At 49.4% G+C, this 27,063-nt stretch overlaps 1 pseudogene; it reads left to right on the top strand.

The window, feature by feature from the left end:
• Positions 1–61: 61 nt before the first annotated feature.
• Positions 62–26,221, top strand: LOC136458257 (uncharacterized; annotated as a pseudogene).
• Positions 26,222–27,063: the final 842 nt, after the last annotated feature.

Here is a 27,063-nt window from a genome sequence, read left to right on the forward strand (position 1 = left end):
ATTGTGAATTCGTGATTACTACCTGGAACTGGAAGGCGGAGAAGCGAGTCGTTCATCTCCATCCGCCCGCCTGCAGCCATTCTATCCAAAAACGCCGGGCAACCCCGCTTGGCTTCTTCAATCCAAAAATAAATCGCACCATTTTCACCCATCACTCGCAGGTCGCAGCCTCTTCCTGATGCTTCGCCTCTCCATCGCCGTCCTCACCTCACCTCTCCTACCCACGTCCGTCCCCGCCGTCCGACCCCATCCGCGTCGCCTACTCCGCCTCCGCGTCCGCTTCCTCGCCGCCGCCTCCTCGCTCTCGCCGTCTGCCCGCAGCCTCCGCCTCCTCGAATGGGGCAAGGTCTGCGACGCCGTCGCCTCCTTCGCCGGCACTGCCCACGGCCGCAACGCCACAAAGGTATCGCGCTCCGATCTCCCAGGATGTCATTTCTCGTTGCCGGAGTACCGACGAAGGGGTTAATCTCTGATGCCAGGCGTTGTATACTTGTATGGTTTGGTATGCGGGTGCAGAAACAACTGTGGGAGGTGGAAGCTGTGAGCTATGAGCAGAGCCAGAGGCTGCTCCACGAGACGGAGGCGGCCGTGTGGTTGCTTGACAACGCTGGTGGGGCGATGGATTTCTCGGGGTTGGATACAGTTGCGGTGAGGACTCAGGCTGCTTGAAATATTTGCGGTTTGGCAGTATACTATCATAGAATTCATTAATCAAATTGTGTATTGCTTCTTAACCCTGTTTGGAACCTTAGAGATCAGTAGAAGTAACTACTTAACTGCTCCCTATGCGCCATTTCTCTGTGTCTTGTACTAGTTAAGTTCTGTAACCCAGACACAAGTTCATTCTGTATTGGTTTAGATACTACATGGTTTTACTTTTCAAGAAATTAATGTACTACTGTAGCCATGATATGCCAATATAAAATAAAATTTAGTATGAAATGCATGGAAAATAACCCACATGTTTCTGAATCTATTTGTGGTCTCGATCTTAATTGTTAATGATGACATTTTTATGGCACTGTTCTTAGCAATACATTTTGCTTTACATACTTGGGCACAATACATTTTGCTTTACATACTTAGGCACAAACATACTATTGATTCTTTTGTTTGTATGTTGACCTGAAGATAGAGTCAGCAATACATTGTGTCTCTGGGGGCGCCGTGATAAAAGGCCTGGAAGCAATGGCAGTCGGTAGCTTGATGCTGTTTGTTGAATCATTGCAAGTAAATATTAAAGCTGCCATAAAGCTGGATGAAGGCTCACGTAGTCGATTAACGACACTTACAGAAACAGTAAGTGCATCTTTTTTTTTGGCTATCTAGCATCTTTTTTCATCTCTTATTATTTAATTTCGTTCAAAAAACATTCATGACAGTGCACTATGCTGAATCTACTTGTTCTGAACTGCAGATTTTAGATGCTGTCATTAACAAGTCACTAGTGAAATCCATACAAGATATCGTTGATGATGATGGCTCTGTTAAAGATACTGCAGTTTGGTTTTTGCACCCTATTTTTAATTCTATTTCCTTCCAGTGATGTTATGCTAGCATTTCATTCGCAAATTTATGAATGCCTTATCTGAGCAATACCTCAATTCTGTTTATTAAATTAATAGAGGGTTAAACATGAAATTTGGCTGTCATCCATATTTGAAATTCCTTGCGATCAATTGATGTGGCATCCTAAGATTAATCCAGAGCATTCACACATGCTTACTCATTCTTCAATTTCAATTTATCAAAACTGCATGTATGGATGTTCGAACTGAAGTGACTTTAGGAATCATATATTGTTATTAGTTGGTCTAGGCGTCTACTAAGTATGTCATTTGTTCGCTGTAACTCATACCCATTGTCTTTTGTGGTTTTCTTTTCTTATGGTTCTTTATAACTTATCCTGACTATTATTTTTACGTCCTATTTTTATGGCCTTAGAAGGGCGGGCCTGGTGCAAGCGGTAGAGTCTTACCGCCTGTGACTGGAAGGTCCCGGGTTCGAGTCGCGGTCTCCTCGCATTGCACAGGCAACTGATGAATCTGGAACACCTCCTTCAAGGTCAGGCGGAGGCATGTACACTTCCACATTTGCACATCGTCGGTCCACATTCTGCAGAAGAACAACTTCTTAGGATGGACGATGGAGAGCCAGAGAATAGCAGAGGGACAACAGTACATCACAGCAAGCAACCTAGCAGTTTAGCAGAGAGCCAGAGAGGCTGCAAAGTGAGGGATGGGGGAGGAGGGAAGAAGATGGAGAGGGGAAAGGCACATACCGTCGTCGGAGCAGCTCATCACGAAGAACGGCGACTGGAGGCGCACGAGGAAGACTGGAGGCGCGTGGAGCAGCAGCCGTCACGCACAGGAGAGAAGAGAGAAAGAGCAGAGCAGCAGCAGCCAGGAGAGAAGAGAGCAGTAGCAGCCAGGAGAGGAGAGGAGAAGAGAGCAGCAGCAGCCAGGAGAGGAGAGCAGCAGCAGCCAGGAGAGGAGACGAGAGCAGCAGCAGCCAGGAGATGAGAAGAGAGAAAGAGCAGAGCAGCATCCTCTTGTATATATATTACAGACCTTAGTGGGCCAAATTGGCAGCCCAACTACTCACCTGGAAGCTCAGTCAGGCAAGCCCAAAGAAGGCAGTGCCCAGCCTGGTCGTGCAGCCCTCTGGTCGGACAACTAATCGTGATTAGTCGTCGACTAGTCGGACGACCAGGTTTCTAGTCGAGCTAATCGAGTCGAAGTCTCTAATCGAGGTCATGGTACCGACCAGACCGACTAATCGCGATTAATCGGACGACTTGTAAACATTGCATGTTAGGGACCGGGTAGTGTTGGCTTTGAACTAGCATAAGTGGTTGAACCGTAGACGAGACAATTACTGTTTTTGTTTAGCTTTAAAAAGCGTGCACGACACTGGTTTCGGCCGTTCAGCCCTGTGGCCGCGGTCACCGCGTCCACGACGTTATGCCGTCGCGTTCGGGCGCACCGCACGCGTGTGCCGTGCCCGCCTTTCCCGTTGCCCCGCAGTCGCCACACGGGCGCGCCGTTGCCGTTGGCTGCCCTGGCCGTGGTCACTGTCGTTGGCCGACCCTGTTGTGGTTGGCCGCATGTCGGGCCGGGCCAACACCGCAGCGGCCGCTGTCACGGCGACGTGGCGGTTTTCTCACCGCACGAGCCACTTACCCCGAAGTAGCTGCCACCCTCCGCTGTCTCGTCGAGCTACTGCCTTTGTCGTGGTGTCAATGCTCTTCCCGTGCGCTCGCTGTTCCGCTACCGCCGCCCGCTCTCGACCAAGGCCAAGCGGTCCCATCTCGGCACCTCATGGCACGCTCCCTCGGGGCCTTACCGTGTGGGTGTTTCTGCTCATTTATCGCAACCTTGGTCGAGGTTGTCCGAGCCGTGAGCCCGCTGCCTCGTCCGTCTTGCCGTCGACGGAGCGCACCGTGGCATAAGCCTGCGCGCGCGGTTCGTGATATCCCACTTCGATTCAGTGTTCCTGTAGCTAGGATTGGAGGTAGGCTAGCCAGTTTACCCGCTCGAGCCCCTCAATCCTCTCTGGTCGGCCGGGTTTGGGAATTTTCGAACTGCCGGTCATCTCACCTCGAACAGAGCATGATTTGGGGGTAAGCCCCAAACCCAACGGTAAAGGATCAATTGACGGCGTTTCGGAGCTTGTCTTGACCCCCTAGGGCTGGTGCTCGGCTTCTTTTGGCCAGGACGCTCGTCGGTGGCGTGGTGATGCGCTGTCTGCCTCGGAGCGCCGCCATCGTGCTCACGCGCATGTGGCCAGGTCACCTCAGCCCTCCTCTGCCTCCACCGCCACCGCAGCGCGTACCGCGGTGAGCTACTGCTGCTTTCCCTCCGTCTCTACCTCCCCGTTAGTATCCTAGGTCGCTGGAATGCTCGTACCGCCATGGCGGGTGGTCCGGCAGCACGGACAGAGCGCTAGGGTCATTGTCTATATCCCAACCGCCATCTAGGAGTCCGGCTTGTCCCCGCGATGCTCGTCGGCTTGCTCAGTTAGCCGGTGCCTCGCTCCGCTGACTGGCGTAGGTGTGCAGTGCCGGCCGTGGTCGTGCCGTCGTGCGCGGTGGCACCAGGGACCCCCTAGTTGAGGAGGCGATTTAATCTAGGGTGCTTGATGCAAAGTTCGAGTCTGCTTCAATAGTGTTTCGTGGCGACGCTGATTATCCCAAAACAAAGGGACTCGTTTGCAAAACATGCCGGCGCGCTCGCGCAGCGGGCCAGCCTGCTGGCGAGCGGTTGCGCCCGCGCGGACTGCGTTGGGCTGCTGGGCCAATTTGGTTGCCACCAGCCCTTTTCGTTTTCTAAAGCATTTTTTTAAATATATTCTGAGGCAAACTTGTAAAAATCAATATAAATTTGTGTAAGTGTCCAAAAATTACGAAACTAATTTTGTTAGATTCCTAAAATCATGATCTACCTGTTAGTGTATTTTGTTCATATATTTTGTATTATTTTTTTAGGGTTGCCATAATTAATTTAAATTGCTTAGTTTTAATAAGACCTAAACTTGTAGGAATTTTTGTGAGAAAATGGTGATAGTGTTGACTTTGAAAATTTTACAGTAAATTCCTAATATTATTATCTGCTCACTGTAATTTTTTAGCTCCAGAGTAATTAGTTTGTTAGATAGATAATGATGCCATATTTCGAATAGATATTAAATCGATTGAATGAAATAAAGAAACAACTTGGGTTTGTATAACTAAAACAATCATTGGGAAATAACGTCTGGTTCGGCAACGTGGATACATAGCCTAAGTACGGTCATCGTTAGAACTAGCTCGAGAGGCGTAAATCGTATTTTACGAGTTACGGTTGCAGTTGGTTAATTACGTCTCTACATTTCATCCACATATACCCTAATAGGAACAATGATGGATCATGGAGTCATCTGGAGTATCGAAAGGATGGTCCGGAGGATCATGCCACCACGATGGAATGCTAACTTTTAGTTATATCTTACCCAGGCAAGTCCCGGTGCATAACCTCTATTATTCTGTATTTTATTTTATGCTTGTGCATTAAGTTTAAGGAGTTGAATGAAACCCACTTGCATATATATATGTCTTTATTCTATGAGTTTTACTAGTATGACAGGATCGTGTATATTGCTATGCTACAGAACTCTGGTAGAAGTCGAGTGATTGTCTATCACTCGCGAGAGATAGGAAAGATATTATTGTTGTTGTTATATTACTGTCACATAGAAAATATATGAATGATAATTGGAGACCGGACGGAATGGTACTTGGATCTGGACTTGGTTTGGCATTCGAGCGAGGCTCGGATTGCGCTTGTTCCGCCTGTGTCGGTTAAGGACCGTCCGTTGCATTGGATTTTAGTCGGGTCATAGACTTATTATCTTGAGCATATACTTGTTTATGGGAGCAGGGAAGACTCGTTGCTCTCTTGTCGTAGGTTCCGGTTCTTTCCGGACCGACTGATTGGAGGCGGGGATGGTGGAGGTCTAAGCACCACACTGAGTTCGGGACTCAGGTGTGGGGGCTTAGAGTCTTAAGTTTGGACGGGGACCTGGACCCCTTGATAGGAGAGTGGTGGGTTGGTCCTGTTTGTGCTTGGGTACAAGCATGGCGTGTGTTTCGGAGTACCCAGCTGTGCACATTGATTCGTGAATCGTCGAGTAATCCGGTACGACTTGTCTATAATCTAGCACCGTAGTAAGAACTGGAATATGAGAGATGGAAAACTGGTTCTGATTGCTTACCACCTGCTTGAAAGTAGCATAGGTGCTTACACAGAATGGTTAATTAATGAACTAATGATGACTGTTAATAAAATCGAATATAAGGACGCACGTTTAATAATGCCCCTGCAGATGCAATAAACCCACAAGCCAGATAGCCTTGCATATCCTTGGAGTCTTTTCTTTCCTCCTGACGGGTAAGTCTTGTAGAGTACAATTGAGTACTCAGGGTTTGTTCTACCCTACAGGAACATGTGGAGCTGACATTTGCGTGTAGAAACCTCCTGGTGGGCTCAGCGAGGATTTCCTTAACGTTGCGGACGTAGAGTTTAATTGAAACTTTCACCCAAATGTTTTACAATGAAAAAAAAAACTTATAACCTGCTATAATATATATAACGGATCATCATGTTAATGTTTAACTTGTCATTAGATGATTTTATTTCCGCTGAGACTCTGATGACATGATTATATTTCGCTGTTATAAACAATAAATATTATACTCTGATGTTGTATGAAAAGTGATGTAGGAAATGGCTAAAATTTTGTAAGCTTTATTCTCTCATTTGTGATCCTGATGGAAAAATGTGGATTTTCGGGTTCTCCCATGGGGTGTGTCCAACGGAACTGCCTGATGTAGCTCACCTTCGGATGCTTAGGGTCTAGTGGAAGACAAGTACCTCCTTAAGTGTGTTATTTTGGACGGTTCTGCCACAATTTCTATATCATTTAGCACTCATTTGTCTGCTTGAATGCTTGTCAGTAATAACATTTGCATGAATGATATTTTTTTGGCAGAAGAATCATGTGGTCCCAAACCCCAAAAATATATAACAATTTGCAACCTGTGTGTAAAAGGAATAATTTTATTTTAATTTGGTAATTCAAGAATACATTTTTAATGAAGATTCATATATGTACTATAGCGGGTCAGATGCTGGAAGCACGATAGAACCAATTGCTGCTGTTCCGTTGAACGATGAGTTGCAGGAATCTAGAGCACTAGTGGCTAAAGCTGAACTGGATGTCTTATAAAAACTTACTGATAAGGTTGTGAAAGATGGCCTATTTGATTTTATAAGTTGTTGTTCTCTTATGTTCACTTTCTATCTTTCGTGTGCAGATTCTTCTTGATCTTGATAGCATCCAGAATTTGCTTCAGGAAGCAATTAAACTCGATAAGGTTTGTTCTAAATCATTATTTTGTATGGATCTTAATACTTCATGTTCTGAAGTATTCAGTGAAAAAATTGACAAGGAACTATGCACATTTGTATGAACATAAAAATTTCTATGATTAAATTGCAGTACTTAAATGCTTGCAGTTATAATTTCCTGAGTTCTATACTTGTTTCTGATGGTCATTTTGTATTATTGAGATAACATCAAACTCTTTGCACGAACAGACCACTGATTTATTTTCGTTCTTATGTGCTGCCATTAGTTGACAGTTGTGTATCGGTTTACAGGCACCCAGTGAAAGGTTTTCATAATTCTTATTCTTGACTAATGAGTAATGATGCATTTCTTACTTCCTAGCATGGAAATATCCTTACCAAACCCGTGCTAGAATTCATAGCCAGGCCGAGGCAGCAGGATGAGAAGCATAAAGACTGATCGATCTAGTCATTTAAGTAAAACTGTATGTCTGGCAGAAAATTATGTACCATTATCTGCTATCATGTACTCCCTCCAGGCAGAAATAAATGATGTTTTCGGGTTGTCTTAAGTCAATCTTTCCAAACTTTGATTACAAGTTTTAATGTTTTGAAGTGATATAAGTAGATGTTTATTGAAAGATAGTTTCATAAAGATATACATTTGCTATTTTTATTGATATATTATAACTACCCAAAGACTTAGCCTTAGATAGGAGTGCTTGGAAAACAGCTATTCACGTGCCTGAACCTTGATTGCTTCTGCTAGGTTTCAACTCTAGCCTACCCCAACTTGTTTGGGACTTTAAAGCTTTGTTGTTGTTGTTGTTGTTGTTGTTATTGATATATTATAACTAAAAGTAGTGGCTAATGTCAGACAACAACAAAATGTCACTTATCTGTGATTGGAAAGGCTAGTTGCCGAGTTCACAGTCCACCTAAATGGTAGAGTTGGCGTTACAGACTGTCAAACTTCATAGTGTAAGCTACTAAGGAATCTGAAATCTGCTCAGCTCAAATCTGGGTCTTGAGGGCCGGGTCAATTCTACTTTTCTTGAAAAATACTGTTCAAAACTAGAAATGTCTAAACCATGGATTTTGCACTCTATAAAATTATTTGAGTTACTATTTAGTTTTGGAAACCGTGGGATGGCATTTCTGACCATGTTTTCCTAAGTTTCTTTGACTCATTATTTTCACCACTTGCTTTACAGATCGCAGCTCGTGCAAAATACAGTGTAGCATATAATGGAACATTTCCTGACCTGTATTTGCCAAACTTTGAGAATGAAACAGTCACTAGTACTACAGGTGGACCTGTCGAACAAATGTCCTCAGCTCAACTTCCTAAGAAGGCATGGAAACTGTACATGCCAAATGCATATCATCCACTACTTTCAGCGGCATCAGGAAAATATCCATCGTGCCAAAAGGGATGTTGCAAGTGCCACAGCAGTGAGTTTATCTGGCTTCATGTAAATTTTTTCATAACAAAATTCTGCAAAAAGGATATTGGTTGAAATCGACGATACATCTATTTACTTCTAAATATACCCTTGAGTATAAAATGGTTTCATTTGCTGTTTGTCAATCAGTAGTGATTTTACTTCCATGTTGTAGGAGATCCCGAGGAGGAGGATATATGGGCAAGATATTGCAGAAGAAGATCAATTGGCGTCAGACCTTGATTCCATGAAACTTAGGGTTAGTTTTTGTTTGGTATTACTGATGATTGCTATTAATTTCATTGCATAATTTGTGCGCCCGTTTTCAGGTTTCCCAACTGGAGAAAGACCAGCCAGTACCAGTAGATTTTATGATTGCTGAAGAAACTACTGTCTTGGTCTTAACTGGCCCAAATACAGGGGGTAAAACAATCAGCTTGAAGACGGTTGGCCTGGCATCATTGATGGCTAAGATAGGTAATGGAGTAACCATATGCATATTGTTTCATTGTTACCATTGTGAACATTACCGACTTATACAGACTTCTGTAGATTATGCAGTTGCAGATTTTCCTTAATGTTTGGGATTTTTGTCTGATTGATGTAGTCACCAACTACATATTTTGTTGCAAAGGAAACCAAAGATGTCATGTGGGGCCGCACGTACACACGTCAGCGGCGGGCCCGAGACATCAGGCGAGCCGCAGAGCGCGCGGCAGCAGCGAGCGGAGGCGCGCCCAACAGCCAGGCCAGATCGAGTGGCTAAGGGCTGGCCTTGATTTTAGGAGTTGGTTTCCTTAGTTTGCAAAGATTAGTTTGTTTCCAAGATTAGTTGGCTGATTGGCTATTTATATGTAATTCCGAAAGACAATGAAGAAAAAGAAGATCATTATCCTTAATCCTCTCTGTCTCTCAACTAAGCCTACGGTAGAGGGGTGTAACCTCACCGGAGAAGACGGCCGACGGCTACGAACTACGTAGCCGCGGTTCGGCCAGCCAAGGGCTTGACGCCCTTGACAACCTGGTATCACGGTCTCGCCGATCCTCTCCCACCCGCTCCACCCAGTCTTCCACAGCCTGCCCAAAATCCTAGCCCGCCACCGTCGCCGCCGCCCTTCCCCACGTCCGCGCCCCAGCCAGCAACCATGAGCGAGCCGTCCCTCGCCGATGTGGTCCAGATGCTGAAGTCCGTCACCACGGAATTGAAGGACCTGAAGGCCGACATGGCCGCCATGAAGGAGAAGTCGGTGTCGTCGTCGGGCAGCGGCACCGGCGGTCGCCAGGACGGGCCGCGCGATCTTGATCGCCCGCCGAAATTCCAGAAATTGGAGTTTCCCCGCTACGACGGCAAGACTGATCCGATGCTCTTCGTCAACAAGTGCGAATCCTATTTTCGCCAACAACGTACCATGGCGGAGGAGCGCGTGTGGATGGCCTCCTACGCCTTGGAGGATGTCGCCCAGCTCTGGTACGACCAGCTCCAGGAGGACGAGGGCACGCCGCCATGGGGGCGGTTTAAGGAGCTCCTGAACCTGCGTTTCGGGCCGCCCCTTCGCTCGGCTCCGCTGTTCGAGCTCACCCAGTGCCGGCGTACAGGGACCGTGGAGGAGTACTCCAACCGTTTCCAGGCCCTCCTGCCTCGCGCGGGTCGTCTTGATGAGATTCAACGTGTCCAGATCTTCACCGGCGGACTCCTGCCGCCGCTCAGCCACGCCGTCCGCATCCACAACCCGGAGACGCTGGCGGCCGCCATGAGTCTCGCCCGCCAGGTGGAGTTGATGGAGCTCGACCGGCAGGGGCCGCCTCCCCCTTGGCCACCCTCGCGCGGCCTTCTTGCCGCCCCAGCGGTCCGACCAGCGCTGCCCGCACCTCCGCAGCAGCAGCTGACGCTCCCTGCTCCCCCGGTGGCCGCCCAACAGGGCCGCAGCGAGGGCAACCAGCGGCGCCTAACACCAGACGAAATGGCGGAACGGCGCCGTCAAGGTCTGTGCTTCAATTGCAATGAAAAGTACACCCGTGGCCACAACAGGTTCTGCCGGCGCCTCTTCTTCCTCGAGGGCTGGAGATCGACGACGCCGCGGACGACGGCGCTGCTGCAGCAGACGCGGTCGGGGAGACGGAGGCCCCAGTCTTCTCCCTCCACGCGGTCGCTGGTTTGCCCGTCGGCACGACCATGCAGGTCTTGCGTCTCGGTGGGCGCGACGTCCCTCATCGCCCTCCTGGACACCGGATCCACCCACAGCTTCATCGGGGAGGATGCAGCGCGCCGGACCGGGCTGCCAGTCCAACCTCGGCCGCGCCTGACGGCCACGGTCGCCAACGGCGAGAAAGTACCATGCCCAGGCGTCCTTCGCCGCGCTCCACTCACTATCGACGACCTCGGCTTCGCCGTCGATTTGTTTGTCATGCCTCTTGCAGGGTACGACATCGTCCTGGGGACACACTGGATGGCCACCTTGGGGAAGCTGGTGTGGGACTTGGTAGCGGGCACCGTCTCGTTCCAGCACGAAGGGCGCACCGTGTGCTGGGCGGGCGTTCCAGCCCCAGGCGCGCACGGCCCCTACACCACCTCGGCCAGCACCTCCCTGCTCGAGGAGCTCTTGGCAAGGTTCGACGACGCCTTCGCCGAGCCGACCGGCCTGCCCCCGCCCCGAGTCCGCGACCATGGCATCACGCTCAAACCGGGCGCGCAGCCGGTGGCTGTCCGGCCGTATCGGTACCCGACGGCTCACAAAGATGAGCTCGAACGACAATGCGCTGCCATGATGGCGCAGGGCATCGTCTGCCGCAGCTACTCGGAGTTCTCATCGCCGGTGCTCCTCGTCAAGAAGCCGGACGGCACGTGGCGGTTCTGCGTCGACTACAGGGCGCTGAACGCGCTCACAGTCAAGGATGCCTTCCCCATCCCGGTCGTGGACGAGCTGCTCGACGAGCTCCACGGCGCGCGTTTCTTCACCAAGCTGGACCTGCGGTCCGGGTACCACCAGGTCCGGATGCGGCCTGAGGATGTACACAAGACGGCGTTCCGCACGCATGACGGCCTCTACGAGTTCCTCGTCATGCCATTTGGCCTCTGCAACGCGCCAGCGACGTTCCAGTCCCTCATGAACGACGTCCTCCGGCCGTACCTGCGTCGATTTGTACTTGTCTTTTTTGATGACATTCTCATCTACAGTCAAACCTGGGCGGATCACCTGCGACACCTCCGTGTCGTCCTCTCCGAGTTAGTGCGCCACCGCCTCTTCGTCAAGCGTTCCAAGTGCTCCTTCGGCGCGCCATCCGTCGCGTACCTGGGACACGTCATATCCGCGGCAGGCGTCGCCATGGACCCGTCGAAGGTCCAGGCCATCCACGACTGGCCGGTGCCCCGATCGGCACGGGCGGTGCGGGGCTTCCTCGGCTTGGCGGGCTACTACAGGAAGTTCGTCCACAACTACGGCGCCATCGCAGCCCCTCTCACGGCGCTCCTAAAGGAGGGGTTCGCGTGGAACGCCGAGGCAGCGACGGCATTCAGCGCGCTCAAGGGCGCTGTGACGTCCGCGCCGGTGCTGACGTTGCCGGACTATACCAAGCCGTTCGTCGTCGAGTGCGACGCATCCACCTACGGGTTCGGGGCCGTGCTTATCCAGGAGGGCCACCCGATCGCCTTCTTCAGCAGACCAGTGGCGCCACGGCATCGGTCGCTCGCGGCATACGAGCGTGAGCTCATCGGCTTGGTGCTCGCCGTGCGGCATTGGAGGCCGTACCTCTGGGGGCTGAGATTCGTCGTCAAGACCGATCACTACAGCCTCAAATATCTCCTCGACCAGCGGCTCGCCACCATCCCGCAGCACCACTGGGTGGGAAAGCTCCTCGGCTTCGACTTCGCCGTCGAGTACAAGTCGGGCGTCTCCAACACAGTCGCCGACGCTCTATCTCGCCGCGACACCGAAGAGGACACCATGGGCGAGCTCCGCGTGGTGTCGGCTCCGCGGTTCGACTTCATCGCGCGGCTCCGACAGGCCCAGGCAACCGACCCCGCGCTGGTCACCATCCACGGCGACATCCAGTCTGGAACGCGTGCGGCGCCCTGGACCGTGCGGGACGGCATGATCCTCTACGACGACCGCCTCTACATTCCGCCCGCCTCACCCCTTTTGCAGGAGATCGTCGCAGCTGTCCACGATGATGGGCACGAAGGGGTCCAGCGTACGATGCACCGCCTCCGCAGGGACTTTCACTTTCCCCACATGAGGCGCCTTGTGCAGGATTTCGTGAGGAGCTGCATCACTTGCCAGCGGTACAAGTCCGAACATCTGCTTCCGGCGGGGCTTCTCATGCCACTGCCCGTTCCCACCATCGTCTGGGCGGATATCGGCCTCGACTTCATCGAAGCTCTTCCCCGGGTCAACGGCAAGTCGGTGATCCTCTCCGTCGTCGACCGCTTCAGCAAGTACTGCCACTTCATCGCACTGGCGCACCCGTACACCGCCGAGACAGTGGCGCAAGCCTTCTTCGCCGACATCGTGCGCCTCCATGGCATGCCGCAGTCGATAGTATCCGACCGCGACCCGGTGTTCACGTCGGCGTTCTGGCGCGAATTGATGCGCCTCATGGGAACGAAGCTGCACATGACAACGGCCTTTCACCCTCAGTCGGACGGCCAGACGGAGGCCGCCAACCGCGTCATCGTCATGTACCTGCGGTGCTTCACCGGTGATCGCCCCCGGCAGTGGCTGCGGTGGTTGCCATGGGCTGAGTACGTGTACAACACGGCCTACCAGTCATCACTGCGGGAGACGCCGTTCCGCGTGGTCTACGGGCGCGATCCTCCAACGATCCGCTCCTACGAGCCGGGTGAGACACGGGTTGCAGCAGTCGCGCGCGACATGGAGGAGCGCGAGGCTTTTCTCGCTGATGTGCGGTACCGCCTGCAGCAGGCCCAAGCCGTTCAGAAGCGCCAATACGACAAACACCACCGCCCTGTTCACTACCAAGTGGGCGACTGGGCGCTACTTCGTCTTCGCCAGCGGACTGGCTCGTCCCTGCCACAAGCCACCGCCGGCAAGCTCAAGGCGCGCTACCTCGGGCCCTATAAGGTCGTCGAGCTCATCAACGACGTTGCGGTACGACTCGAGCTGCCGCCGCAGGCCAGGATCCATGACGTCTTCCACATCAGCACCCTCAAGAAGTTCGTCGGTACACCACCCGACGCGCCGCCCCCACTGCCGGACATCCACCACGGCTCCGTCGTCCCGGTGCCAGAACGCGTGGAGCAGACACGCTTGGCCCGCCTCCAGCTCCTGGTGCATTGGCGAGGCGAACCGGCGTCCTCGGCGACCTGGGAGGACCTTGATGACTTCCGCCAGCAGTACCCCACCTTTCAGCTCGAGGACGAGCTGGACCTCGAGGGGGGGAGAGATGTCATGTGGGGCCGCACGTACACACGTCAGCGGCGGGCCCGAGACATCAGGCGAGCCGCAGAGCGCGCGGCAGCAGCGAGCGGAGGCGCGCCCAACAGCCAGGCCAGATCGAGTGGCTAAGGGCTGGCCTTGATTTTAGGAGTTGGTTTCCTTAGTTTGCAAAGATTAGTTTGTTTCCAAGATTAGTTGGCTGATTGGCTATTTATATGTAATTCCGAAAGACAATGAAGAAAAAGAAGATCATTATCCTTAATCCTCTCTGTCTCTCAACTAAGCCTACGGTAGAGGGGTGTAACCTCACCGGAGAAGACGGCCGACGGCTACGAACTACGTAGCCGCGGTCCGGCCAGCCAAGGGCTTGACGCCCTTGACAAAAGATAATAAGTACTTACCACCTACATTTCTAAGTGTTCTCTCTCTCTCTTTTCGAGAACATGCAGTTGCACATATTTCGTTAGGAGAAGGGGAAGCGCAACAAAGTGTCCAAACAAATAAACCAAAGTCCTGAAGTGTTCACAGCTGAATATCCTGCATAACATTGTCCATTCTGCTTCAGGTCTATACATTCTAGCTTCTGAACCAGTAAAAAATCCATGGTTCAATGTTGTTTATGCTAACATTGGAGACGAGCAATCTCTGACCCAATCACTTGTTGGTCCCTCGGCTGCCCTGCACAGGTAAGCACAGGTAAGCAGTAAGCTTACCAGCACACGCACTCACTATGGCTAGAGGTAGAAGAAGATATTGAGAACAGCTCACACACACAGCATAAGCCTAGCGCTAGCCTGAAAGCTCTGCTTTTGGATGTGGCAAACTGAACTGCTCTTTTGCATTGTCTTAGGTGTGATATATATATAAGTGCTAGTACCTCTACCAGGTACATAGTTGTTGGTGAGTACACCAACTATCTACTCCTAAGGTACAACAACTACTCCTAGTACTAGCAGTACAAAGCTTAGACCAGTCCACTACCAAGATATAGCTGATGTAATAGCTACCAACTAATGTACTAGAGGTGGTCTATTGCCATACTGCTACAGCAGTAGAGACTGGACAGCCGAGCTGACCAAATGCCAACTTTGCTGCAGCAAGAGAGAGAGAGATCAGCAACAGATTATGTCTTACAATTCTTCCCCTAATCCTGCTGCTAACCCGATGCCTTGACCTCATCCATGCCAATCATCTTCCTCAGCTCCATGAACCACAGGCGCCCAAGTGATTTGGTGACGATGTCAGCGAGCTCTCTACCGGTCTCGACGAACTCGATGACGATCTGCCCTCCATCGATGCAGTCCCGGAGGAAGTGGAACTTGATGTCAATGTACTTGCTCCGGTCGTGGAGGACAGGGTTCTTGGCGAGGGCGATGGCGGGCTGGTTGTCCACCATCATAGTTGGCGGGTGAGCTTCCTCGCCGGTCAGTTCGTCCAGCAGCCGGCGTAGCCAGACAGTCTAGCACGCCGCCGTGGCTGCTACGACGTACTCCCCCTCGCACGTCGACAATGCCACGATCTTTTGCTTCAGCGACTGCCAAGCAATGGGGTCCGCTCCAAGGAAGACGAGCACGTCGGAGGTGCTTCGTCGCCCGTCGATGTCGCCCGCCATGTTTGCGTCGCTGAAAACAGTGAGCTCCGGCTCACCTTCCTTTGCCTTGGGGTGTGCCTCACTGAAGACCGTGAGCCGTAGCCCACCCTTGCCGCCACTCTTGGAGAAGATGATCGCTTGATCGAGCGTTCCCTTGACGTAGCGCAACAACCTCTTCACCGCTGTCCAGTGATCCTCGCGCGGGTCCTCCATGAAGCGACTGACATACCCGACCGCGAACGTGATGTCCGGCCGAGTATGCGTGAGGTAGCGCAGCCCGCCGACGATGCTCCGGTAGCGCGTCGCGTCCACCTTCGCCACCATGCTGTGCTTGGACAGCTTCAGACGCTCCTCCATTGGAGTTGCGCACGGCTTGCACTTCGCTATGCTGCTGCGCTCCAGCAGCTTCTCCGCATAGGCGCGCTTGGCCCAGGAAGATGTGCTCCTTCCCCTACCTCACCTCAATGTCGAAGTAGTAGGAGAGCGCGTCGAGATCGCTCATTTTGAAACGAGCAGCCATCTTGCGCTTGAAGCCGTCGATGTCCTCCGCCCGCGCTCCAATGACGATCAAGTCATCCACATACACGCCGACGACGAGCTCCTTCCCCCGTCGCCGCGTGTACAGCGCGTGCTCTGTGGCGCAGCGAGTGAACCCAAGCTCGCCCAAGGTGGCGTCGAGCTTGGCGTTCCACGCCTGAGGGGCCTGCCGCAGCCCGTAGAGCGCCTTGCGCAACTTGAGCACCTTGTGCTCAGCGCCCTTGACGGCGAAGCCCGGAACTTGCTTGACGAAGACCGTCTCCGCGAGATCGCCGTTGAGGAACACAGACTTGACGTTGAGGTGGTGGACGTGCCAATCTTTCGCTCCGCAAGCGAACGGACTCCATTCGCGCCACCGGAGCAAAGACTTCCTCGAAGTCGATGCCCTCACGCTGCACGAAGCCGCGGGCGACGAGCCGAGCCTTGTACTTGACAATGATGCCGCGCTCGTCCCGCTTCGCCTTGTAGATCCACTTCAACCCGATCGGCCTGCGGCCCACCGATGGATCCACCAGCTCCCATGTCCCATTGTCCCTGATGGCCTTCATCTCTTCCAACATCACCCGGCGCCAATTGTCGTCGTGTTCAGCCACTGCAAATGTCGGTGGCTCCTCTGCACTAACAAGGAGCAGCTCTGGGTCGTCGAGAAAACGACTGGCCAACCCAGGAACTCCCCCTTCGCCGACGATGTTGTCCACCAGCCTGAACCGGACCTCCTTGCCGTTGTGGAAAGCGTCCACGTACTCGTCGATGTCGGTGGGTGGAGAGGTGAACTCGATCGGTGGTCCATGGCCTCCCTGTTCTGCCGGAGTGGTCGGATCCACTGCTGGACCGCTCGGCACTGCTGCTGAAGTGCTCGGCACCCCCTCTGGAGTGGTCGGCATTGCTGCTGGACCGCTCGGCACCACTTTTAGGGTGGTCGGCACCTCTTCTCCAGCGTCTCCACCACCGTGGATGACTAAGTGTTCGACGACAAAGGTGTTGCTCAAGCTGCCAGCTTCCCCCGTGCTCGGACCCTCCCAGTCCCAGGCCGCCATCTCATCGAACACCACATCCCTAGAGATCACCACCTTGCCTCTCTTGGGATCAGAGCCGATACGCCTTGGTGCCCTCCTCGTAGCCTAGGAGCACCATCGGCGTGCTCCTGTCTTCCAGCTTGCCGAGGTGAGGCTTGGTGTTCTTCACATGGCCGACGCAGCCAAATGTCCTGAGGAAGGACACATTCGGCTTGCGTCCATGCCAAGCCTCGAATGGCGTCTTGCCCTTCAGGGCCTTGGTGGTCGCGTGGTTGAGGATGAACACCGTCGTGGTCACCGCCTCTCCGTAGAACTTTGCCGGCATGCTTTTGACCTTCATAATGGATCGAGCCATGCCGACCACCGTCTGGTTCCACCGCTCCACCACGCCATACTGCTGTGGCGAGTACGGCGCGGTGTGGTGTCGCACCACACCCTGATCCGCGCAGTACACAGCGAACTCCACCAAAGTGAATTCGCCTGCCGCGATCAGTCCGCAGCACGCGCAGCTTCTTGCCGCTCTCCGCCTCCGCGCGCGCCTTGAACTTCTTGACCGCTTCCGCTGCCTCGGTCTTGCTGGTCAGAAGCTGCAGCCACATGAACCGACTGCAGTCATCCACCAGCAAGATGAAGTACTTCTCCCTGCCATGCGTCGCAGGCGTGATCGGTCCGCAGAGGTCACCATGGACCAGCTTGAGGGCCTCTGCCGCGCGTTACTTCGCCGTCTTCGGGAACGACAGTCTTCTTTGCTTCCTGACCAGGCAGCTGTCACACAGCTCGCCTACGTGCTCGATATGAGGCAGCCCAGTCACCATCTTCTCCAGCCGACCAAGAGCGTTGAAGCTGAGATGGCTATACCAGGCATGCCACAGACACGGCTCCTCTATGTGCCGTGCAGCCAAGCAGATGGGCTGCTCCACCTTCAAGTCGAGCAGGTACAGCCGGTTCCGGGACCTCTTCACCTCAGCAAGAAGCCACTGCTCCCGGTCCCTGATTCTGAGGACGCCATCCTTGATCAGTACCTCGCTGCCGCGCTCATGGTGCCGCGCCCTCGGATCGCTACCCTTGAGCCGTCACCGAACTTCACCATGCCGGTCACGTTGCCGTCGAGCTCAGAGAAGGCTTCCTTGGAGCCCGTCATGTGGTTGCTGGCGCCGGAGTCCAGGTACCACCGCTGCTCCTGCTCGCCGCCCACACGTCCGAGGTGGACTTGGGCGCGCGGTTCGTCGAGGTTGACAGCCTTCAGAGCCTTCCCGTGCCCTTCCACCACCATCACCTCTTCCTTCTCCTTGGCCTCAACGTCATGCAATACACAAAACGTCGTCATTAGGAGAGTGGCCTCATCATCATCATCAGCCTGCGCCAAATGAGCCTCAGCCTTCTTCTCCTGCTTGCTGATTTGGGCACTCCTTTGCCCAATGGCCCTGTCTTCCCGCAGCGCCGGTAGGCGTTGGGGTCGACCTTCTTCTCTGAAGAAGCCTTGCTACGGTGCTTGCCATCGCCACCACGGCTGGAGGAGGCTTCTCCAGACTTCTCCTTCGTTCGGGCAGCCCACTCCTCCTCTGTCAGCAGCAACTTGCCGCTGTCCGTCGTTGTTGTGGCCTGCTCCATGCGCTCGTCCACCGCCCGCAGACAGCTTATCGCATCCTCAATGGTGAGGGTGGACAAGTTCAGCGTCGTCTCTATGGAGAGAGTTATCTGGATGTACTTCACCGGCACGGAGTGGAGGTACTTGGAGACTGTCTCTTCGTCGATGGTGACCCCGTGGCTCCTCAGCTTGCTGATGAGCTACTGCAGGTGGAGGGAGAAATCCTCCTCCGACTCACCATCCTTGAACTTGAGGTTGGCGTACTCCTGCTTCAGCAGCTGGGCCATCGCCTTCTTTGCGTGGTCAGAGCCGACGCGCATCGCTGCAATGGCCTCCCATGCCTCCTTAGCAGACTTCTTCGCCCCCAACAGCTCCCTGTACTCCGTTGGCACAGCAGCGAGGATGGCCTCCAACGCTGACATGTCATCTTCTTCATTGTCGGTGCTCTTGTCAATGGCATTTCAGAGCCGTCGGGCTCTGAGCTTGACCTTCATGGTCGTCGTCCACTCGCCATAGTTAGTGCGAATCAGCGTCGGCCAACTGGTGCTGCTGACCTCCCGCACCGTGCACACGACGACCTCCTGTCGTGGCTGGGCAGCCACAGCAGCGCCGCTGTTGTCGTCCATCTCCGAACCGTTCGTCATCGCCAGCGGTTAGTCCGGCGACGGCACTTGTACGGCTCCGATACCACTTATTGGTCCCTCGGCTGTCCTGCACAGGTAAGCAGCAAGCTTACCAACACACTCACTATGGCTAAAGGTAGAAGAAGATATTGAGAACAGCTCACACACACAGCACAAGCCCAGCGCTGGCCGAAAGCTCTGCTTCTGGATGTGGTAAACTGAACTGCTCTTTTGCATTACCTTAGGTGTGATATATAAACAAGTGCTAGTACCTCTACCAGGTACGTAGTTATTGGTGAGTACACCAACTATCTACTCCTGAGGTACACCAACTACTACTAGTACTAGTAGTACAAAGCTTAGATCAGTCCACTACCAAGACATGACTGATGTAATAGCTACCAACTAATGTACTAGAGGTGGCCTATTGTCATACTGGTACAGCAGTAGAGACTAGACAATCTAGCTGACCAAATGCCAACTCTGCTGCAGCAAGAGAGAGAGATAAGCAGCAGATTATGTCTTACATCATTCTCTACATTTTCTGGGCATCTGAAGCAGATTGGTGTATGTTTTAGAATTTAGCTTAATTAGTTCTAATTTTTAAATCCTAACTCAAATGGTTGCATTACTGAATGCACATACCATTACACAAAAGGGTCCTGCTTCATTTCTAGTTTTCTACCTGTCTTGAATCCTTAGCCTATCAATGTGAAATTCAAACCTTCCTCTTCTATTAGGCCATTCGTGCAGAATCAACTTCAGAGTCCTTGGTCCTTTTGGATGAGGTAAGCAGTTTAGCTACCATCTTGATAGATGTTAGATGCATCTTGGTTCCTATATAGCCTTTTTGTAAGCATGGGTTACTTGCTTGTTATGTTTTTCAACATGCTCTATGTGCAATTCATGCCTCTTTTTTCAAACAGTGATATTCCTCTATTATCACTCATGCAGTCATGCTGCAGAAAGCTAAGATTTAAGAATGCATGTTTCTGAATGTGGATTATGACAAATATCTACTGCACATAGCCACGTAGGAATTGTTTATGTTCTAAAATGCATTGATGTTTATATTATGCCCATGTCATAACCAGAACATCATGCTGATAAAGGAGTCATGATCATCCTTCCCAAAATCTTAAAACATTGGTGGTGGCACATTTATGTCTGTCAGATGTGACAATTGTGTGTATTCTAAGATTCTCAAAATGCATTGGTGTTCAATGCTACCTTAGTCAAAGTCATGACTGGAATTTTGTTGCTGAAGGACTGTCTCGTGATTCAATCACCTTCTTCTTAACTTTAGCTCTTCAAAAAATTATGGTGACATTTTTTAGGTAGGTGCTGGGACAAACCCACTTTAAGGAGCCGCTCTGGGGATGCCTCTTTTGGAGTCTTTTGCTGAAGCTGGCTCCTTTCTGACTCTAGCAACAACTCATCATGGAGAACTTAAAACACTAAAATACAGGTTCCTATCATTCCAAGCTCGAAGTTATCTTGTATTATGGTAGAATAAATTTGTAACATTGGACTTGTACTTAAATTAAGTCTATCTCTTAGTATATCAATTTTTTTTGGTGGATCGAATTAATTTCTAAGCTTTGGGTATATTCCATACACTATGCACCAAATGGAATGATGATACAAGGTATAGATTATGAGCTCTTTCCTCTTTATGCATCCAGCACCAACTAAGACTAAATTCGACCAGCCATGTACTTGACCTATAAACAATTCCTTCTTTCATGGTTTCCTTTAAAGAAATATTTGAACCACAGAATAATCCATCCACCAAATTTTTACGTCTATAACACCACAGAACACTGCTGTAAAACCTCTGCTGTAAAACCCACTAAGTCTTGTGCAAGTTATTATTTGTGAGACAATATAGATTGCACTGAAAGATACCGGATTAACACCATCACTAACCTGATAGCTCAAGATGGTAGCACTGTTACAGAGCATAATGAAAAGGCAGCTCTGCTACTGGATGATTTTAAAAAGAGAATGGGGTGTTCTTCTAATCCTACAATGCTTTATAACCTGGAACAACTGGTGCAGGCCAGAAATGACTTAGAATCCCTCTCAAGGCCTTTGTCGACAGATTATCGTCGGCAGTCCTCCGAGGGGTATCTCACGAAGGTAGATTAATCGGTAGAGGAGCGCGAGATCAAGAACAAGAAGGCAACAGAGACACACGAGTTAGACAGGTTCAGGCCGTCAGTATGACGTAATACCTTACTCCTGTGGTCTGTTGGTTTGTATTAGCTATCGTATGATATGCCGTGATTTTAGAGGGGGTCCCTGTCCGCCTTATATAGTCCGGGAGGCAGGGTTACAAGTCGGTTAGATCTGAGAGATAATCGGAAAGTAATAACTGATTATAGGAATCTTGGGATCATACATATCCTAACAGATCATGTAGTATCTCCATGATATCTTCCCGATGTCTTGCGGAAGGCGCCGAGCAGAGTCGTGCCCCGCAAGGCTTCTTCTTGTGGGTTGGGCCACCCCAAGGGGCGCAGCCCATGTGGTCTGCCGTGGGTATCCGGGGTCGTACACCCCACAGCCTTTTTCCACCATTGACAGTGATGAGGCCATCAAGCACATGCCCCCGACAAAGCCCCTGGTCCAGATGGCTTCAATGGGCTCTTTCTGAAAAAATGTTGGGACATTGTAAAAGAAGATATCTACACTCTATGCTTTGACTTCTTCAATGGTAACTTGAATCTGGAAGCCATCAACAGTTCGTTTATCACGTTGATCCCTAAAGTGCAGTCATACAAGTGTCAACGACTTCAGACCCATTTCTCTCCTAAATGGTGTCATCAAAATCATCACAAAGCTCCTGGCTAATCGTCTACAAGCTACAATAATACCGCTAATTTATACCAACCAATACGGTTTTATAAAAAGCAGAACAATACAGGATTGTTTGGCCTGGGCTTATGAATATATACATCAATGCCAACATTCCAAAAAAGAGCTTATTATTTTAAAATTGGACTTTACAAAAGCTTTCGATACAATTGAACACAATACAATCTTGTCAATGATTAAAAGGTTGGGGTTTCCTGAAGTTTGGATTGATTGGATTGAGAGGATTCTTGCTTCTGGTTCTTCCTCAGTCCTTCTGAATGGCGTGCCAGGCAACCACTTCCATTGTCGCCGTGGGGTCAGACAAAGTGATCCCTTGTCACCACTTCTTTTTGTGCTTGCTGCGGACCTCTTTCAATGCATTGTCAACAGAGCTTATCAGCAGGGTCTGTTTGAGTTGCCTATTCCATCTTTTGAGTTGGACCAATTCCCCATTGTTCAATACGCCGATGACACCATTTTAATCATGAAAGCTTCCCAAAGAGAGTTATTTACCTTAAAAGGCTTGTTGGAATCCTTTTCACAATCTACAAGGCTGAGAGTTAACTACAAGAAGTCTTGCCTTGTTCCTTTAAACCTCCCACCAGAAAAAGCCCAACTCCTTGCTGGTGTCTTCGGTTGCAAATTAGATTCTTTGCCTTTCACTTACCTTGGGTTGCCTCTGGGTACAACTAAACCTTGGGTTGCGCACTATGGTCCCATTATGAGTAAAGTTGAGAGGAAACTCACGGCGACATCCATGTTCCTAACTCATGCTGGAAGACTCCAGCTAGTCAACTCAGTTTTGTCTTCCTTACCCACTTACACTATGTGTACTTTGGATGTACCTGTTGCAGTCATTGAATATATTGACAGAGCAAGACGTCACTGCCTCCGGAGAGGATCCGATTCTAATGCAAAGATGAAACCACTGGGGGCTTGGAGAAAATGTTCAAAGCCGAAAAGAAAAGGTGGGCTGGGAATTATGAATCTTAGGAGTCAAAACTAGACTCTTCTTTTGAAACATCTGGACAAATTCTATAATAAGAAGGACATCCCATGGGTGAAACTAATCTGGAATGCTCATTACCCACATGGTCAAGTACCCCATGCGTCAACTGATAGGGGCTCCTTTTGGTGGAAAGATGTCCTAAAACTATGTGATATGTTTAGAGGAATTGCTAAGTGCATTATTGCGGATGGTTCCACAGTGCTTTTCTGGTCTGATCTTTGGAATGATAACATTCTGGAATCCAAATTTTCAAGGCTCTACTCCTTTGCCAGAAACAAGAACATCTCTGTTGCTAAATTTCTGTCAAATAACACACTTGAGGCACAATTTCATCTTCCCTTATCAGAGCAGGCCTTTCAAGAATTTCAAAGTCTCCAAGACCTTATTCAAGCTTTGCAGGTTGATCAAAATTCAAAGGATTCTTGGGAATACATTTGGGGAAGCAAGAATTATTCCTCCTCGAAGTGCTATAACTTTCCTTACAAGAATATACAACCTCCAGCTCCTTTTCTTTGGATTTGGAACTCCAAATGCTATAACAAACTACGGGTCTTCTCGTGGCTTCTCCTGATGGATAGACTGAACACAAGAAACATCCTCAGAAGGAAAAAGCAAAAACTTCAGGGAAATAACTACAATTGTGTCCTCTGCAACAGCAACATTGAGGAATCTGCATTCCATTTGTTCTTCAGCTGCCCGTTTAGCCAAACTTGTTGGCAACATCTCGGAATAAGTTGGAACCTAACAACGGAATTTTTCCAAATGATGCAGCAAGCTAAGATTCAACGTCAGAACCCCTTTTTCATGGAGACTTTCATCATCGCTACTTGGCAAATATGGAGAAAAAAAAGGGCGTACCTAGTGCAGAGAGCTCCCGCTCTGTGTGGGGTCTGGGGAAGGGTGTCAGTGGCAAGCAAATATGGAAGCAAAGAAATAATTATATTTTTGATAGAGGTCACCCGTCCTTTGGATCTTGGAAAAGCTCCTTCTATGAAGAAGCTACACTACAGGCTCATAGACTCAGTGATGATAAGCGCGCTGTCTTTCTTTCCTATATAGCTTCCCTAGATTAGCTCTTTATCCCACCTCGTGCTTCCTTCTTTGTGAAACTACTTTTGTTCAGTGTTGTCCTTTTATTTTTTTTATTAATAAAGCAAACAGTGGGGGCCTCCCCTGCTGTATTTTCTCTCAAAAAAAAAAGATTGCACTTGTGTCCCTTGATGCTGATACCACTAGTAAATACAAACTAGTTGTTGTCTACCAAATACTAATACTGAATAATGAACAATATTGATTTTTTTGGGAAACATAACTTGTTGTTAGTACTTTCAGCAATAACTAATTTGAGAATGCATGCATGGAATTTGATGAAGAGAATCTAAAGCCTACATTCAAGATACTATGGGGAATACCAGGTTGCGTTATGTTTCCCTTTCCCTTTTTGAATCATTTAAATATTCAGATTTGCTTTGACACTCTCGGTGGTCAATGCCATGGAAAAAATTAAGCCTTAGGAAACAACTCTATGCTGATGATGTCATTTTAGTCTATCATTCTTACCTTCGTTCTTCCCTAATGAACTAATGGGACACCTCATATGCTTGTAATATTTGTGATCTCATGTCCTCAAACCTTCCTACTAGCTGAATGGCTTTATGACTGTTGTTTGCACTAACACCTGGTCTTATTTCATTATTCTTGAACTTTCTTTTGTGTCCATGCTTCGTTACACATGTAGGTCGCTCGAATGCAATCAATATTGCTGAAAGGCTGGGTTTGCCTTTGGATATAGTAGAAAGCTCCAGGCGTTTACTTGGAATAGCTGGTGCAGAGAAAAATGCTGTATGTTTTTTCGGGCACTTCTGCACTTAGAACTTGCACATGGTTAAATTGTTGTCCAAAATATCTTGTTATGATCCTAAGCTCTCGAAGTTCATCTTCTGCAGTTGATAATGGACATGGAAAGATTCAAACAAGAATATCAACAACACCTTCAGGAGGCACAATATCTTCTTATGTGAGAATGTCTTTATACATAGATTTGTGTACTCCTACTGTTCTACGTTTGAGTATGCTGTGATTCCCTTTCCAAGCTACACATCCTTGCTTTTTTTTCTTTTTATAATGTTATGTTCAACCTATACGGCTATACCTTCTTTTGGTACACATTGTGCTGCCCCCTTCAATGGGTAGTTTTTTCTTGGCTGCATCTTTGGTGTGCAGCTGCTGGTGGCTTGGGGGACTTTGTTGTTCTGTGGGGGAGGTCGTAGTTTTATCTGTTGTGGGGTCTGCAGGGTGCTAAGTTGTATGGTTGTTTTGTATTTTTTTTTCCTTTCCTTACCTTCTAATGTAATTTGTGGCAAATCTCTTGCCGCCCTCTCGAAAAAAATAAAAACTGCATATAACAGACTTTGAGGGATGCTTGTTTTTCAATCATTGCTTTCTATGCCTTCTAACTGAACTTTGAATCCATATCTCATGCCTTGGTGTGTAAACTGCTTGTCTAATGTGACTTCTTTATGAGGTGGACCTTGGAACTGGCAGCCAAATGATATCTTCTATCCATTAATGTCTCAGGCAGTCCAAGGAGCTTCATAACAACTTGGAACTGGCACAAAAGAACATTGTAGACCACACTTCTGCTCAGAGAAAACGAAAGGCGAGAGTAATTTCAGAGTGCTGTTATGGCCCATTCTATCATTCGTAAGAAGTTTCAGCAGTTCCAGGAATGTACTATAGCTGAAAGACTGAAAGAAGAGGAGAAGGCTGTGAATGATGCCAAATCTGACAGAGTGAAGGATCCTGTGCTGGCAAATACTTCTGCCATTGGAAAGACACAGAACATAGATACCGACTTGGGCATGGCAACCAACGGTAAAGTACAGAGTACTATATGGAACTCCCTTGTTTTTATATTACTATGAATCTCCACACATTCTGAAAACTCGTTAAACTTCCAAGGTTTCCTTCCTTTTCTTATACTTAGATGATGAAGGTAGGGTTCCAGAAGCTGGAGATTCAGTCTATGTTCCTAAGCTCAAGAACGAAGCTACTCTAGTCAAAATAGATTCGTCCAAAAATGAAGTTCATGTCCAAGCCGGTATGATGAAACTCAAACTAAAGCTGAAAGATGTTAAGGTTCAGAAGCGGAAAGTATCCAGATAGAACATTTAGCAGAGATTCAGATAAGTATGCATATGCTGTTTCATCCAATTCGTACCATTTCGCTGGTCTCATTTTTCAGCAATAAGAATATAATCTTTCAAGTGAAAATATAGATTTATTATCTGCATGCATTTTTAATTCTTAGCAAACTACTTGCGGTACTCTAAAACCTTCAGCACAGATCCAGACAGATTATCACTAAAAAGGAGCTTGAGATTATCACTTGTATATGCAATACAGTTCATCACTAGTTTATAAATTGTAGTAGCATGCCAATGAAATTGTATAGCACTAGTTGGTCATTGGACCGAATTGGCCACATTGTAGAGATGTTTCTGTGCTGCACGTGAAATTATGGTCAATCATCATCTAGAGAAATCACTATCAGGCCAGTCCACTCATCTGTTAGAAGAACTTCCAGTATGGCGCATCCGCATCGATGTTGCCCAAGCAAAGAGTAGCTTCGGCGCCGGTTTGAAGCAACTTCTCTATCTTGTGTCTTCAGTTTCTCATCTGAGCTTGTGGATAATCTCAAGGAATCCCACAATAATCTGGATCATCTGGATAACATATTTTCGCTGCGGTGGTCTGGCAAGCCATGTGCGTCCTCAACGAGGAACGTGAGGTGTTGGACACTGTTGTCGGCGTTACCGCAACGCTTCGAATTTGGACCTGACCCACCACAAGGCCACACAACACATGCTGATAATGTCTTGGTCGAAAGCTACCACATTAAAAAAAAGAAAAAAAATGCATTGGTACTTTTAAATGGCTTATTAAAACCATCTTGGCGAAGGACGAGAACTGCTTGTTTTTGTGCCGAAGTTATTGAACTCTATATTTCATGGATGGCCCCATGACCCTCGTACGCATACTAGTTTAATCGCACTTTATAAGGAATAGATGTATTGGAGGATGTGTGGTCAAACTTTCTAAAATATTTTGTTGCA

This window comes from Miscanthus floridulus, chromosome 1 (genome assembly GCF_019320115.1).
Source record: "Miscanthus floridulus cultivar M001 chromosome 1, ASM1932011v1, whole genome shotgun sequence".
In the NCBI taxonomy this organism is placed as follows: domain Eukaryota; kingdom Viridiplantae; phylum Streptophyta; class Magnoliopsida; order Poales; family Poaceae; genus Miscanthus; species Miscanthus floridulus.